General features: G+C 34.9%; 1 protein-coding gene across 2 annotated transcripts in view; it reads right to left on the reverse strand.

Annotated features, from left to right (window-relative positions):
- LOC106106638 (C-terminal-binding protein) overlaps positions 1-18274 on the reverse strand; it is a 69146-nt gene that overhangs the window by 37882 nt on the left and 12990 nt on the right. The window contains exons 2-3 of one of the 2 annotated variants that reach the window (XM_013287252.1): positions 12881-12939; positions 1147-1181 (exon numbers count right to left, since the gene is read on the reverse strand). The gene's annotated coding sequence lies outside the window, so the exon portion shown is untranslated. The remainder of the gene's footprint in view (positions 1-1146; positions 1182-12880; positions 12940-18274) is intronic. The other variant, XM_013287251.1, reaches the window with a different exon arrangement.

Raw genomic sequence — 18274 nt, forward strand, 5'->3', positions numbered from 1 at the left:
TTATATCAAGACGTACCGAGTATCGACCGGACTGTAATGCTATTTTCACATATGGGTAAGAACAGACAGTGCAGTATTATTGCAATTATTTGAACGAATACGTAGTGTCGAAAAAAGTATTGTTTCAGTATCTGCGTTGTTTGTTCAAACCGCGTTCAGCCCTCGTGTGAAATTGGCATACGGGGGGTAGTGGTACTGTGGGGGGAGGGAAGCGCCCAGCAACTGCGTCGTAACTCCGCGCGCGTACAACCAGACAATCGCAATCATTATTAACAGATATACACACTTAATGATCGCGTGTGTCCGTTTAATTGAATTGCAAGCGATTTACAAGTTTTTGTCGCAGGCATTTAGTGCTGTTTTGGCGTGAAAATATATTCACAGCTACGGTATGAAAGTCGTAAGCCGAGGGACGACGGAGGCGGTGAGAGGGAGGGGAGGTCATGAGATGAGCGTTTTGCTGTGAATTGAATTAAGATTCTTGAAAATAAACTTTTTGATGATTTAGGCCGGGCATTAAAATTATTTCGATGTAATAACGTGGACAAACTCTTAATAATATTAAATGTGGTATCATACCTAAATAACTATTATAATTCTAGACTAAATTAACAACCAAGTCACGTTGTGGACCTAATAACCCCGACTTTAGCTTCACCTCTCGAAAGGGGATCTTGGGAGGTTGATAAAATCACAATTTTCTTATTTCAAATAATTTTCCTTTAATTGGATATCTTAAGCACGTCGATGCTGAAGCTAACATTAATTGATGCTAGCCAAAGCAACAAGCCTTGTTAGCCTGGTCTTAGCCGTTGACTGGTGATTTGTGGCGTTGCCGGGGGTCATTTAGCGGATTGTCGGGACGCGGGCATAACTCATGCGAACAAAGACGAGCTCTTTGGCCCGCACCGCTATCTATATCTACGTATAGCGACTTAACGACTTTACATTCCAATGGAACGTGAAAGGACACTGCCGTCTATAGGAAGATACTATACATGTAAATCAGTAGGCGTTATCTAGAGAACGCAATTCCAATTTAATTGAAGAACGCGAAGATATTTTCGGTATTTTGTAAACCGTTGTCAAGTCGTAGATTTTAATACAGTCGTAGAATAAGAATTCTTATATAATAGAAATACTCACTCTCAATTCCAAAGAGTGTTTTCGCCGACTAAAACCTGAAACAAACAATATTCTTATTATTACATGGAACTAGTATTGTTTCTATCAATACCGCAACATAGGATTAAATTAATTCTTATAGTGAACATAATGGCATTATTCTGGGCAGCATGTTTGTTTATAACTTAGGTTTTAAAAGCTGTCTAGAAAGTCAAAATAATTTTTAATTACTCGATTGTCGTATATTCGTAGAATATTATAAAATATTACATATTATATTCCATTCTTCACATACGTTTCAATGATACGTACGTCAGAGCGCGGGGGCGTCACTGGCCAAACGGAATGGACAATGCGCATAAAAAATCAATAAAAGTTGGGCTCGGCCTTCGGCGAGGCCGGGTGACGGTGCTCCGAACTGCGACCAACGCGCTTTGCAATATTATGCTAATAATATCACAATTGAAGTAAAGACACGGTAACTTATTACAGAGCCTTGTTAATTTCAAAAGCTTTCTAGCAATTTGGTAATTTATCGTACTTATCGAACAAAGACTTGCGAAGTTTTCGTCCCTTAGTTACATCGCTTACGTGGTCCTATGTAACCACAATGTTAGATCTAAAAAGCCTATGGGATTTAAAGAAAAACTTTACCTTTTATTTCCATTGTTTATTGATTCTACAAGCAAATCTAAGGTTTATAAATATAGTAAATAGAATTCGCCATGTCATATACATAGCGCCTAAAAATATTACACTTGGCAGCAAATAAATCGTCCGGCGGCGCTTTGAACCCGCGCCAAGTTGGATTTCTTCAGTATTTACTTATGGCTGGTGTTTACTGATAGCAGACCGGTCCTCTGATAAGGCATGTTCGGTCTTCTATCATATCAACAATTGTAGCAAAATGCCATATGATAGATATAAAAATACTCGTTATTATGGTTCGAAGCCCAGTTGAGTGGTCATTTTTCTTCGTAATTAAATTATATGGTCCCTATACATTTATGGTAAGCAAGGCGAGATACGATTACGGGTAGCGATCACTAGCTATGATGATGTGATGCAAAATGAGTGCTGGTTCTATTGCCACTTAGACAATAAAGAAAATTTAACATTTAACAAACCTATTTTGTAAATTAATTAATATCAATGAATAGAGATTACGGCTTTCATGGTTAAAGAAAATCACATCGCCCTTAATACGACTCATAATGTTTGCCACATCATTGTGACAATTAATTTATAATCAGTAATCTCTTAATTAATCGGCCAACATTTGTCACAATCAAAACGAGACATCGCTAACACGTTGAATACATTTCAATGATATTTAATTCTTATCTACAACTGATAAATATTTGATATATCAATTTAGATAAACCATTGACGTTTTTATTTTGTGATAAACATGTCATTTAACAAAGTGTTTACTTGCACAGCTATTCATAAAATGCTGTAAAACTTGTTGCAAGAGAAACTTGTAATTACTTCAACTTTTAATATAATGATAATTATTATATTCATTACTTACTATTCCTTCTAGTCTTACTAATATTGTAAATGCAAGAGTTTGAATGAAACAATTAAACATATTCTCTTTGTCTGCATTACCAGGAGAGCAATGAAGCGTGTAAGGTCAGGGAGGCTTAGCATAATAAGGTATTAAGCCGCATTGCCGGGTCCGCTTTCCCACGATGCGATGTCTAGATGCAGTACCGGCCACAGTACAAATGCCAAAGGTCGCGAAGATGCAACCAGTTAACTTTCCGACTACTTTTAACTTACCACAAGTTGGTGTTTTTTTTTTACATTATTATTATATTTAGGGATTTGAGACAAACTGTTTTTACTTTAACAGTCGAAAACGCGGTGATTACGTTAATGTAAAAAGAATCACATGAAATTGCGAAAAATCTAGAATGTTCGCCGGCTTACACGGCGTCGGGCACGGCTCACGTGGCCCGGCTCGCAGACTTGCAGGCCGAGTTAGAACCGGTCCAGTGCACAGCTTGCACACTGCACACAGATAGATATAACTCTATATTATACGTAGTGGGTTCAAAGCGGCGCGGCGTGGCGTAGGTCGCACGTCGAGAGCTCTTTCTATACATGTAGAGTAATGGTCCTGCATATATGTCGCGTGAAACGGAGCGCACGGCTCATGGAAGCGTGGACTTTGTGTAAATGAGTAACTTGCAGCGGGGTAGGTCAGTTATTTTAACACTACTCTTACCATTCCAGTTACATTTCTAAGCCTGACAAATCCATCTCTAAACACCGATTGGTTAAACTTTTGTTTGACTCGCTTTCTCGTATCACATCCATACACCAAGAAGAATAAATATGGTCATAAATTTGTGAAAGTTACAAACCTAACTAATTAACTCGCATAACAACTCAAACAGAACATAAAACTGGTATAAAATTTTTGTTTGCAATAGTCTGCACAAACTAGTGAACTGTAAATTTCTGAATAGCAATCAACACAAGACGAACTAGTTTGAGAACAATTGTTTCTTTTATTTCTTTACATTGCAATATAACGGGTATGAATTCTTTTTCGTTCTATAAAACATTCGAGATATTTCAAACACTTAATAAAATACTTAAAACAATATAACAGGGCACTATCCACTATAAAAAACTTAATAGTTGAATAAGGCATAGTTAATTTAATTACCTCAATCGTTTTACAATCAGACAAACTAATCGGTTCGGTGAGAGGCGTTATCGCGCGATAATGAATATGTTAAACCCTTCAAGACATAAAAAAATACACAAACCAAGACACAGATATAGTCTAAGAGTGACCTTGACACTTTTGTGATATTGGAAAAAGGGCGATAATAAACTTTTGTAGTTTATATATTATTCCAGTTCCTGATCATAATTTCAAACACAATGATGTATCAATAGTTCCTTCGTAGACTATTGTAAACCAGAATATTGCGATTTGTACCCTGTTTTATGATTTACTAGCTGTTGCACGCGACTTCGCCCCGTGAACGCGCTTTAACACTTGAAATTGACACTGGTAACATAGCTTTTAAATGGTGAAAAAATTTTTTGAATTCGGCGCAGTAGTTGTTGGGATATTCGATACACACAAAAAAAAAACTATTTTTTCCGCTTTATATTATTGGTATAGATAATTAGCCTAATAAATAACCATTTGTATAAAAATTTCAAAGTAACGCCGAAAAGAAAGAATTTAATGCATCGTAATAATGTTTAAAGTTTTGTCTTGTAAAATTTGCGTTTCAAACATACAACAGTTTACGTAGGAGCCATCGATATCTCGGTTACGTATCAACATTTGATTACACGAGTGGCACGTATCGTATCAGTGAATTAGCAAAAACATCACGTCCCGTGACTCCCCCCTCCCCCTTCACATCGCGACGACGGCATTGAATTTTAGCTGAGTCGGCTTTTCCTTGTAACAAATACACGCTATTGTGCTGTACTTTGCAAAACCTTGCTGTGTCGCTATTATAGCTGTTAAAATGTAGTCAATTACAATTTAATAATTGTTATTACATGATATAAAACATAGATTTATGTACCACAATCTCACGAATATAAATATTAACAGATGTACATGAATAAAAAATGAACACTATTAGTCGTTCGTAATTAAAAGATAGGTATTTGAAGTATTCATCGTCGTACATCTTAGCACATGGCGTGTTTCGAGATGCGTTGGTCAGATAATGCATCGGTCGACACAAAAACTGGCTTAATACATTATTCATGGGTACATCACAAATTCAAATGAGACCCGCTCACACGCTGGCATTTATTATTATCACATTATCCTGGCCTGCGCCTCTTCTTCAAATGTCAAATTAAAATTCTTAACATTGCGGTTTTCTTTTTTTTTGTTTCCACGATATCAACAAGAAAATTAATAATTATTTCAATGTAGTCTTTTACGATATGGTTTTAATAGTATGTAATTTTTTTTTAATAAGACAAGAGGACGAGTTGCGCGAATACCAAAATAATCAAAGACGTTCAGGTATATCTATAGTCTATACTATAATATTACAATAAAGCGTAAACACATAATTCTTTGATGCCTAAGATGTCATCAATTACAGCATATTTTTGAATAATTATCTTTTTAATAAAAAGCCCTACACTTCGTCACGCTTTAAGCCTAATGTAGGAAAGAGACCATAAGTTGCTGCCAACATCAATGAAGCAAGATTGCCATGGTTTGACATCATGTCATGTCATTTTGACATTTGCTTTGATAACTTGACAAATGTAAAGAATAAAACATTAATTTTATAATTTTATGCGGATGAAGTCGCATGGGACCAGCTAGTACCCAATATTAGAGGAACTATTGATGCGTTCCCCTTCTACTCAGTTCAGGTTAGTAGTAAAACAGTTACTTTCATCGACTAAAAATAGGTATTATATAGATACTGCATACTATCAATTTACTTTGACCATTCAATAATTTAAAACAAATTGTACTAATGCATACCTTGTATAAAAATAATACAAACTAGTTTTTATCAGAAATGACTCACCTTGCATTATAATTGCTATATGAATCATCTGATAAAATAATTCACGTCAACAGACCGTGTCGTTAATGGTCCGTATACACGTGTAAGACTATGATTTTAAAAAAATGGAGTTATAACATTCTAGCATTCACCCGCGACTCCGCATTTATGTAAGATTTAAAATACATAAAAAAAACAATATCTGTACAGTCAGCTGCGTTCGTTCGTTTATTTTTTTTATTAGAATTAATTTGACATTTATGCCTTCAAGTAATTGAGAAAATTAAATCGATTTTCGAAACAAAACCCTCTAAACTGTTATACGACTGGCATTCAGAATTTAACAATGTGTTAAACTAAAATTGGATAGCAAAAAGTAACTAACATTTTGCCACTCGTTAAAGTTTTGTGCGTAGCGTAATGAGTGGGTGAGGCCGCGGCTGGGACTTGGACAACTTTCCCGCACGAACTTCTGTAATGCTAGTTTCACACAGTAGACAATGCAGTTATGCCATTGTTTGATAGCACGGTAACTGTGAAAACAGTACTGTGCAGCCCTTGTGTGAAGCTAGTATAACTTACGCTCTACTTTACCATCAAATCTTACACGTCTAACTAAATACGTATTAAATTAAGTTGGTCTTAAAACTATGCCATCTATGAATTCCATTTTAAATGTTAAAACATCCGCTTATTAATTAATATAACGGGGCAAATTGATTGATACTTCTTGAACAATTAATTACTGGCAAATAATAATTTTGATACTGGCTGAATATGCATCGTGCATGATGAATGTCAATACGCGTGATGCGTTTTGTTATTATAAAATCAATTGGCTAGTCTTTGTAAATGTTGCAAACATTCGATTAGTGTGTTGTGAAGTTATCAATTAAGATGGTGGTCATATAGATAGTGTTTCTAATGTTACGCGATTGTTATTTCATATCTCCGACATACGCTTGCCTACAATGGAAGATCGTTACCGCGTATATGAGCTACCTTCGGAATTGAGTTCTACAAACCGCTTGTCACTCCGACAAACACAATTGTTTTCAATAGTATGTGAATAATCCGTTTATTTTCCATAAACGAAGCATAGTAACAGCGAGGTAGCACGTGTTAGAGGAGCAAGGTCGGTGAACGCGACCTCCCCACCCTGGCCTCGCCTCCCCCTCACAGACCTATGCGCACTTGGTACCTACAGCTTTAAACAAGCAGCCTGTATTGTTAGCGACGTCTGTTTGCACACAAAACAAACGACCAACGATATATCTTGGAAGTATAGAAAAATGACTGACCAAACTTTAAACAAAATAACAATGCTATAACTAAAATATACTTTTTCGTTAGATTAGATTCAATACGATATAACATTAAAAACAAATAAGGTGTAAAAGTCGAAGAAAGGTAATAAAAAATGTAGACAATTACAGTTACAATACAATTACAATAAAACATTAAAACAAACTAGCGGTAAAATTCGGTTCAAAAGAGATGAGAAAAATTAGATGATCAGTATAAAAGTCTAAACGATTGGTCACTTTTCAATTTACTTATTCACCTATAGCTTCGATAAACTTCTTCACTTGTAATTAATTTATAACTTGATCTAAGATAAACAGATATATCTGTTTCGTTTAAGAGGAAGTAACATCCGTTATTAATTCAAACTAGTTTCCACTATTAAACGATACTTAAATCGTTACTAACCAGTATTTCAAGGCAATTAGATAGATATAAACCTAAAATACAGTAATAAATTGATAGTAAACTAATTTATAAAACATACCAAAATAAATCGTTGATTCACGTTCACACGATAAAAATTAACTATACTTTTAACACTTCGCAAAATAATTTCAATCGATGCATAACATTTTACAACAATTTGCTTACGTGTTGAGGAAAAAACATTAATTGTTCATTACTTATGCTGAATGCTGATATGAATGAAACTTTGTAATGACTTCACGGTCACGGGCCACGGCCATGGACATGTACAATCGGGGAAACTGGCGGTGTACCATTTTAAATGCTGCAATCATTTGAACATTTTGAAACGAGACGCGGAACAAAAATACAACGCAGCTTATAAATGTACGAAAAACAAGTCGTTTAGTGATATACGGCTAGTTTTTTTTTATTTATTCATTTTCACTATTCGCTATTTCATCAGTTATTTGTAGCAAGAGGCGGAGTTTGTCTCGTTGCAATGAACAAGGCAATTTTTCCTGTAGAACACTGCGTATTTCCGCAACTGTACATACAACAATTTAATTTGTTTAAATTAAACACAGTGATATCCGTTAAATTACATCATTCTTTGTTTGAAGTTTACACAGACTTAATCATTAACTTTTTGTTAACATTTTCAATATCAAATTGTTAGTTTTACTCATACAGTTTTCATCAGAATTTTTCATTCCTAGCTTCAATATTGGGGATTCCCCTAAACCCGATATGGGTTTTAGTTGACATATCATGTATACAAAATGATCGCCGATAAAAAGGATTATTACGATTACAAAATCTAACAAAGGCGTGTTATAATATTGAAGTATTTATTTGAAAAGGGCAGCAATACCTTTTCATTTTATTTTTATTTGAAAAGGTAATTACCTTAAAAGCGACTAATCACATACGTAACATCTGTATGTTATCTGTATTACACATATGGTTATTTCTAAAATTTTGTATAATTTAACCATATTACGTACGTAAATTAAATATGTGTTATAAATGCAAATGATCTTCGCAAAATAAGAATTTTATTATACTACTTCATAACACATTTTACTAGTTTTGATTTATCGCGATGACGTCTACGTAATATTATTATACCGATTCCTATATACATAAGTAGATAGTACATACTATTCTGCTTTCTCAACAGAAATCTTTTATAACGATCTTCTACACATCTATTAGGGCCGTCACTATTGAAAAACAAAATTTCATTTAACATTAGGTAAATACACCATGCGTAATTACAAAAGTGTAAACTACACCAATCCGTATTGATGTAAAATCAAATAATTGTAATAAGACGTTAAAAACTATACTTATATGTACTTCTTACGCTTTTAAGAGAGTTAGTATTGTGCATGATACCAATAACGATAAGATTTTTCAATACATAAACAATCTCTCAACTACCAAGGATACCCTACAACATATTTCAACGCAATATATTAAGTGGTTTAAGGTGGTGGCTTACGCAAAGGGCATAAACATTTATATTTATTACGTAGATTAACAAGACCGATGCAAGTGGCAGCCCTGTGAACTCGCTGCGTCACTCGTCACCACGTCACCGCGTCAGACTGTGTCGTGGCGCGGGCGTCGGCACGCGGCCACGCTAGCTGGAAGCTTCGAGAACCTCGCAGATAACACGTGTGTTTATTAACGACTATTGCGCAATATTATGCGCCGCCCGGACGACACGAAACGCCTACTGCGCTTCATGTTAAAGCTGTTGTTAATGCAGTTATATTGCACACATCTATAGTGTTCTTGAAACCACAATTAAAACGTTGGTACTCCCGACTTCATTTGCGTGCAATAATTACTTAATTTCATACATTGTTTTCACACAATTTAATGTGACTATTAAATGCTATAAAACACTATGTATTAAAACTCTTAACTGTGTTTAAATGTCCATCTCACACAAAAAGCTAAAGTATTTATCAAAATACGATAGTAGAACAGTTATATTCGAATGAATCATATGCAACTAGCATGAGAAACATACGGGCGGAAATTGCTCTGTGGAGGGCCATTCAGACGTGTACAAAACGAATCTTCTAAATTGGTCCATGCGCGGCGGACTGGCGACCGTGTTGGCTTCGGTGAATAAGCCATGAATAGGCAACAGAACTAACGCTCCACACTTAAACGATATCAACTTATTCATGTAAAGAAAACCCGTTTTCTAATGTATTCCAATTGACAGAAGGTAAAATATTAATTTATATTCAAAACGTGTGGAAATCGTTACATAATTTAACGTAAGTATATAAAGAAATTTTACCACCTATCAAAATGATAACGTAAGCGGATATAATGGACTTTTATTAAATATGGCGTTTATCACATGCCTCAAATACCTGTCTATTATCTTTAATGTTTACTCATGTTATCATTTATATGTTTACGTGACGTTGACATACCATTTACATCAGAACTCTTTTATATTTCTAACATTAGTGGGTTAAACTAACACGAGAATCTCAGTTTGATGTCAGGAGATAAAAAAAAGAAAAATTTCTTTTGAAGCGTTTTATACTCTTCACGTTTATCTAACGACCATTTAAATTTAATAGTATAAAAACAATAAAACAATATCACACACTTCCTTAATAGTTGCCAAACAAATGTAAAACGCCAACACGAACTTTAGTCATGATTTATAAACTTTAGTTAGATTATTAAAAAGGTTATCAAACAAAAAGCAACCAGATTGTTAATCACCTCGCAATACATAATGCACAATTCAGTTAAAAAAAGCAATACCCGTATCTGTCTGTACACACACATATATCTAACAGACATAACAATAAAATATAGTAAAGTACGGTCAGCATGCAGCGCTCCAAGCGGCCTCTGGCGGCCGCTAATGAAGCGTGGCGCACGCAAGCGTTCCAACGACAATGCCTTTTTCGATGATTCGCTGCGGAAACCGAAGCGTTCGCTCGTCCGAAAATGACACAAAGCCCCCGCTCGCATTCAAATGGAAGCGAACAAACAAAAAAAACACGACCATTTAAAAATGGTCGCAAAATGCGTAGCACTATTTTCGTTCCATCAGATTTTACGTTAGAACTAAAATAGCTTTCCCAGAGACTGTCGACTAGAGAGATTTAGCTCTGTCATGAAAGTTGGCTATTTTAAGCTAAAGAAATGAAATTGCTAACCTAAAACAATTAAAAATGAAATGAATCTAATCTTTATCTACGACAGAAGCCCCATTACCGATGACATTTCGAAACATACTTGTCCTAATAATAAACAATAGGCAATAAACTTTACTGAGAAAAATAATTTCCTAGAATTATTTCCTAACGATTGTCAACCCTAGTCGCACAGACAAAGTATGACAAGCCGTTGTCGCTAACGCCAGCGCTATTTCGAGTTGCGTTTTCCTCTTCACAATAACCAACATTGCTAATAATAATAGAGAACGCCTCACTGGGCGACGATTGTCCGGCAACACGCAGCCCGCTCCGATCGGATAATGATCTTTGTGTAGGCTTTGAAAAAATAAAAACTAAATACGAGAAGTTGTTTTGGTTTGAAGGTGAACGACATGGACAAAAAGCGAATCTTTGTAGACTAATATTCACTGCATATAAACGTAACGAAATATATTTACAACGCGGGATAGCCTATCAATATCTTTTATAAGTCACTAAACTTCGCCCGCAAGTCTGCCCGCACAGAATTAAAAAAAACTAAGTAATTAGCCTTTTTGTAGACTAGATTATATTTTACATCTGTGACAAATTTATATAGAACTCTATGAGCAGTTTTAGAGATACGGAGTAACATTCATCCTTCAAAATTTTGCATTTATAATTTTCACGATGAATGATGATTATTCTGTCGAGACATCACAATATCTTGTTTTCCGGCTCGCATTCACGACTCGACCTTTAAAAAAATCTATAAAGTAAAAGAAATTGGAACAGGAAAAACTTGAATTCTTAGGCATGAGAAATAAAACCACCGAAAGAATAGCTTGAAATATATTAAACCTGTCAAATAAATAATAACAAGACATCTATCTCAATATTCTCATATAAGTTGTTTACTTATAATAAATGATCTCTGTTTGGAAACATAAAACTGCTCCTAAATAACCGGTGAAAAGTGACAGTCGACTGTAGGCTATAAATCTAATCGGACCTTGCATTGATCACGTCGAGTTCTTGTACCTATTCTATTTCCATTTAATAAATAAATTATCGTATCGTAAGTATCGTTAACACACTTATGCAATTCACGTGGGAACTTTGAAGTTAATATCAATTAAATTCTGAAATCTTTAATGAATTGTAATTCTAGGTTAGATGACTTCAGTACAACTAAAATTATAGATTTCACTAGCCCTTACATTAACAAAAATAATTGAAAATACGTCAACCTAGTGTAAAGAAAATACGTCACCTAACAGTGGTAGAGCCCGCTTTTACATCTTCGCACGAATGGGCCAGCTCGCCCGGTGTAATACCACGACCACACAGAAAACAGGCGTGAAGGGGAAGCAATTCCGCGTTTCGTCTAATGAGTGTGGTGCCGGAGTCCTAATTTTAGTCCCTTTCCCTTTCCACGTTTTTCTCAATGATGGGAAGGAAAAGTGGATATGAAGGTGGAGGAGACGTATAGGAAGAGGAAATGTCCTCTTTATGTGCGTCTCCTCCTCCGTCAATTAAGGGTAGGCAACGCATCTGGTATTGGGGATGTTTATGGGCAGCGGTCGCTTTCCGTTTCGGTGGATTCAGGTGGCCGCTTGCTCGTTTGCCACCTTGTATTTAAAAAAAACCTATTTCTAGTTTAATTTTAAAGAATCATGAAAACAAATCGATTTGGACAACGCGTGCAAGACTAGTTTTATGATCGAGAACTACGTGTTAATCATTAATAAATTCTGAATATAATCGCATCAATACTGACTTGTCCATTGAATAACGTTATTGTTACTTGAAATAACGGACCGTTACAAGCACAGGTTGGGAGGTCAATTAAATTCCAAACCGATATTAATAGCCAATGGTAATCCAAAGTTTTAACATCTAAAATAAATAACCTATTTTCTCTTTCAACTCAGTACATAACTTTAGGTACCTAGTTGTCGCCTGCGACTCCGTCCCTGTGGGATTAACAAACAAAAGCAGGTAGCAAATGTGTACTTCCAGACTATCCATTACATCTGTGCCAAATTTTATCGTAATCAGTTCAGTAGTAGATTTAAACTCTAACAAATTTTCATCCATCCATCCATTTAAACATTTGCATTTATAATACTAGTGAGAAGCAAAATATTTTATATTATTTAATTTACCAACCCTTACTTTAAAAATCTTTATTTGAACAAACATACAATACACAACACTATAATTAATTTAATTAAAGCTAAAAGCGTTCGTAGAATCGTAAGCTACCAACGTAAAAAAGGCGTCAGTTACGTAAAGTTTTCATTACAGTAAAAGCCGAAAATGACTCACCGCGCGCCCCTGCTTCACTCGAAACTAGTTGCTATGCAACAAATTGGACTCGACCTTACCTGGAAACACGATTTGAATAGTGAAAAAATATGCAAGACAAGGCGAACAAGCAACGTGCTTGAATGCATACATAATGAATTTAGTTAATCGAGGACAAAAAACATCGCAAGATCTCGATTAAATACAGAAATTTAATTAATTGTAGTTTTGTAAATTATTCAATGTTGTTACAAATTTTATGAACAGGGATTCTAAAAACTATTTATGTTGATTTGAAGCCTTGTATTTATTATGGTAGGGCACTTACAATGTTATTTGCAAATTTGCTAAAACCTTAGTAATGCAACTATTCTTATTAAAAACTGTACAATAATTAAAAATTAAGCAATTTCTATTCCAGTGAATTAATTTATGAATAAAATTTATCCATAAATGAAAATAAATATAGCACAGATAACAATATATAAAACAGTATTATTCCACAAATAACATTAATGAACGATCTCTTATCATTAGCGTTTATTCGATAATTACGTTGTGATGGAAGCCAGTTAAATGTAGTTGTATAAATAAGCTTGTTTGTATTGATATAACTAAGCTGGCTACAACAGGCGCCGCGGCGTAATTAACCGCTTGTTTCGTATTAACAATAAAAACATTTATCAAAGTGACCTTAGTTTGCAGACGATAATGTGTTGGTATTCGTTCTAGTTGAAGTTAACAATTAATTTTAGATTAAATCGAAAAATATTACCACTAATTTTGAACATTACAAACAAAAAGAAATTTGAAACGAGGTAAAAACTAGTTCTACCACTACTGGGTACTACAATAATTTTAAAACAAACATTCTGAGCCAAGAAAAAAAAGCAAAAGGTGTCCACGAGAACAATAAAAATTCTCGTCAGTTCTGCGCTCTGCGACTTCGACATGAATAAACTACGACCGACAACCGTCAAAGGAATACATCCCTCAGAAGTCGGTCCACATCCCACCCCCGGGGGTGCAGGGGAGAGGGCTGGGGTAGCCCGGGGAGGCGAAGACGCGGGGGTGACTCCAAGGTCACCGCCCTTGCCTACGTAACCTACCAGCGACCCAGCTTCGCCTCAAACACTCGACGATTTATATTAAATGGCTCGCGCCACGCCGCGAATGTACTACGGAGAAACTATCGCTAAAGATTACCTAACGACCTTTCTTTTGCTATTAGAAAATTACTTTCTTATTACATCTAATTGATTTTAGATAAGATGTAACAATTAATTATTAGAAAGCATTACACAATGGTTTAGGCATTTAATTACGTTTGTTAATGCATGTCTAGACGAGTATAAATTTATTATTCATGTTTACAAATACAATACAATAAGTGAGTACGACTACTTGAGTACGATTACAATGAACTTAATACAATATGTGCAACATTTTTTCTTTTCTTTACCTACATTGATTTATTTATACAAAACTATGAGAGGTATACAAATGAATTTAAAGTAGCCATATATTCATTTATCACATTACCTTTACGATTGGATAACATACGAAATGAGTATCTTAGAGGAAGTTTGAGAGTAGCCCTAGTGGTTGAGAAAATAAGGAGTAAAAGGTTAGAGTGATATGGGCATGTTATGAGAAGGGATGAATCGCATGTAACAAGACGGACGTTAGTTATGAATGTGGAGGGGTACACCGGTAGCGGTGGACCTAAAAAGAGATGGATGGATTGCGTGAAAGGTGTCATGATCAAGAAGGAAGTGATGACTGAGATGACGGATGATAGTTATTTGGAGGACGAAAGCAAGTGCGTCGACCCTACGGGAGTAGGATAAGGCAGGGGAGATGATGGTCATTATAAATTTACATTTTCTTGATTCAGTTTCGAGATACATCTGTGTGAGTATTAAAAACGTAGTATGTAATAACGTGGTGACAATTCACCGATACGGATACGCAGAACCGGTGCTTTAATAGGAAAATACCAGGCGGCGACGACGTAATCTGTATCAATAATGCAAACGTTTAACTACTGATATGAGAGACCGCGATAGCATAGTGGTTTCGTTATCTCAGTATAAGATACATGGTTCAATTTCAACTAAAAGCAATATGGTTATATTTCAAAATAAAACAATTGTTTTTTTTTCTTCTTATATCTTATTTTCACATTTCCGCTTCCTATTTCTTAATTTAATAGAAACTAGTTGTTGTTCGTGACTTCGTCCACGTACAATTAAATAGTAATAAGAAGTAGTTTTAAAAAATCGGCCTAGTGTTTTTTGAGTTATAACATTAGTATAGAATAGATTCGGCACACTGTTGCCATTAGTTGCAGTTGTAAGTCTGTGATTCGTAGTATTGCCAGCTAACGCTGTACACTTTATCTAAGATCTTAAGAACGAGAATATTAGAAATACCTCGTTTTTATCAGTAGCGATGTTGTTATGCAAAACGGGCATGAGTCACAGCCCGCCATCGTCGTCCATTGCATCACGAGTATTATTAGCCGTGCAAACGAATAACGGATGGATAATAAAATTAAATCCTTATCAACGACCGCTCGCAATGCGTACGAAATAAAAAAAAAACTATTATAAATGCGAAAATTTAGATGGATGGATGTTTGTTTGAGTTTGTAGCTTAAACGACTGAACGGATTTCAATGAAATTTGGCATAGACGTAGAGCGTAGTCTGGAAGAACATATAGGCTACTCACTTTTGTTATGTTTAATTACACGCGGACAGAGTTGCTGGTAAAAGCTAGTATATAATAAATTTAATAAACATGCTCTTTAAAACAGATAATAAATATATTTGATGATAACATTTTAATCTAATCAGTTGAACAACAGGACGTTCACCTAATGATTTAAGATTAGCTAATCGTCATAAAAAATACGCTATAAATCGTACTATATATTACTAGAATCAGAAGATATTATAAGTTTAACTATGCCAACTAATAACTTAAAAATTACAAACCAGACACAGTAAAAGCAAAAGTCTGATATTCCAATCTAATCGACACTGCATCAAAGCCTGTTAGCCCATCCCATCTGTATCTAAACCGGTTTACACGATTGCAATGTAGAGGGCGTCGCGGTCTTTCGATATTACACTTGTTTTTGTTATACATTCGTTTTCTACTTTTATATCGAGTCGAGCCTAGTGAGAATAAAATCACCAAGTCTCGCAATAACCATAATGAATGGTCGCTTCATAGAAATGCAGACGTAAATAATTCAATGAATGATGCCCCATTAGCCAGTACCAGGACGTTTAATGGCACTAGTCTTTTTTATAGAATAAGCAAAAGACTTGTTTTTATAAAAAAAAACTAGCTTTCCCCTCCAACTCCGTCCGCGTGGAGTTAAAAATTAACCTATGTGTTCTTCCAGACTAACCTCTACATCTACACCAAATTTAATCGAAATCCGGTAAGCCGTTTGGGCTACAAACTCTAACAAATATTCATCCATCCATCTAAACTTTCGCATTTATAATATTAGTATGAAGTACGAAATATGTTAGTATGAATTCGAGTATATACATGCAGAGCAACTCAAATTTCAATAATATTTAGAACTAGATGATGCTCGCGACTTTGTCCGCGTAAAATATAAAAAAAATAGTAAAAACATAGCCAGTGATAACATATGTTTTTAAAGATGCAATTATTTGAAATTGGCCCAGTAGCTTTTGATTTATTTCAAAACATACAAAAATCCAAAAACAGAAATCTCTCCTCTTTATAATATTAGTACAGATAGTACAGATTTGACATTAAGAAAGGTGCAATAAGAATGGATAATAATTGACATTTTAGACAATTTAAACATCAACAGCTTTGTGATCCAATTCAAATTACTATGTCAACCCTAGTAAACATCGATATTCGACACACAAAGACGCCAATTGTAGAGTTTAAGCACATCACTACATTAACGCCATTCGTCTGAGCGGCGCTCATTAATTATATAGAAAGCGTATCTTAATACCCGTCACGTAGCGGCATTACGAGTCCATACGTTGCGAACGCGCGAGTCATTTCAGCACTTTATCGATAACAATCGTGCATGATGTATCGACCGAGGAATTTCTTATTGAAGCACGTCTCGAGTCTCGCTTTCAAAGTGCCAATACGCGCTTCGCTGTCACACATCAATGTACAGGGCTGTCAAACTTATCATTTATTCATTTAAAATGTAATAATGGTTCACATAAGTTTCTCGAGGCGTTAATCCTAACATTCCTTAGTACTTATTTTTTCAAGCTTTAAATAACTTCGGACGAAAAAAAGTTAACATTCATAAACTATATTACTCAAATTTTATTTTCAAAGCTTGAATTCAAGGTTCGAACGAACTTTTCCTTCCCAAGTTACCTTTATTAAATTTATGTATAACTGCAATTTTATTGATTTTAATAGTGACCGGATCAAGTTACATTAATATTTTCTCAATCTTGCTTCGCTCCCCTACTGTTTGTCGAAATTTAAATTTAACATAAACGGTCGTAACATTCTGATATTTATCAGTTAAAGGCAACAATCAATTTATAATGATAATAAGCAAATAATTCTGGCTACCACATTATTTAATTAACGTGAGAACAAAAAAAGTCTGCACGACTCGTGCATATAATAAAATAAGAATTCTCTCACAGCGTGTTATAAAATATTTTAAAAGTAAAACTAAATTCATATTTCCACTATAAAACGAGAAAAATAAGAAATGAGGTCATCAAAAAATATCAAGATAAGCGAGCATTTTCTCTACTGTTCAGCAAAGGTAGAAAGGACGTACATTTTCAGTGAATGTGCTTCGGAAAACAATTCTCAGAAACCGGATAGCACAGGATTCGTTTGCGTCAGCGGGTGGCGACACTTGGAAAAAAAAACTGCCGAGGTTACTGTGACCATGCTTACAAAATTTATACGTCAAACAGTTATATTCACAAATATGAAACTCTTTTATTCTTTTTTATCATACAAGGACCAACCTAAATAATCCTACATACTCATTTATTTGCCATTCAGAAAAACTTCATTTAAAAGTCCTTGTCAAACAATGTATAAAAACATGAGCTGTATAAATATAGAAAAAATAAACACCTACCAGATTAAGAAACTAATATTTTTACGAACAATCCTGACAACTTCTACAACTTATGGTTACCCTATTAGATTCTGGGGACCGCACTATTAACAACGTAAGCAGAATCACCGGAGAGAACCATCGCCGTTGTTTAAACAACTATTGCTAGAGCGAAAACACAGCTGGCCAAGTACACACAACTTTGAACAAACTCGAGCAAAAATCCCAAGAGAATAGAATCGCTTTAATTATATTATGCGAAAACGTATCTCGTAGTTTATACAAAACTGTCTATTAAGA

This window comes from Papilio polytes, unplaced genomic scaffold (assembly GCF_000836215.1).
Source record: "Papilio polytes unplaced genomic scaffold, Ppol_1.0 DF822178.1, whole genome shotgun sequence".
NCBI lineage: Eukaryota > Metazoa > Arthropoda > Insecta > Lepidoptera > Papilionidae > Papilio > Papilio polytes.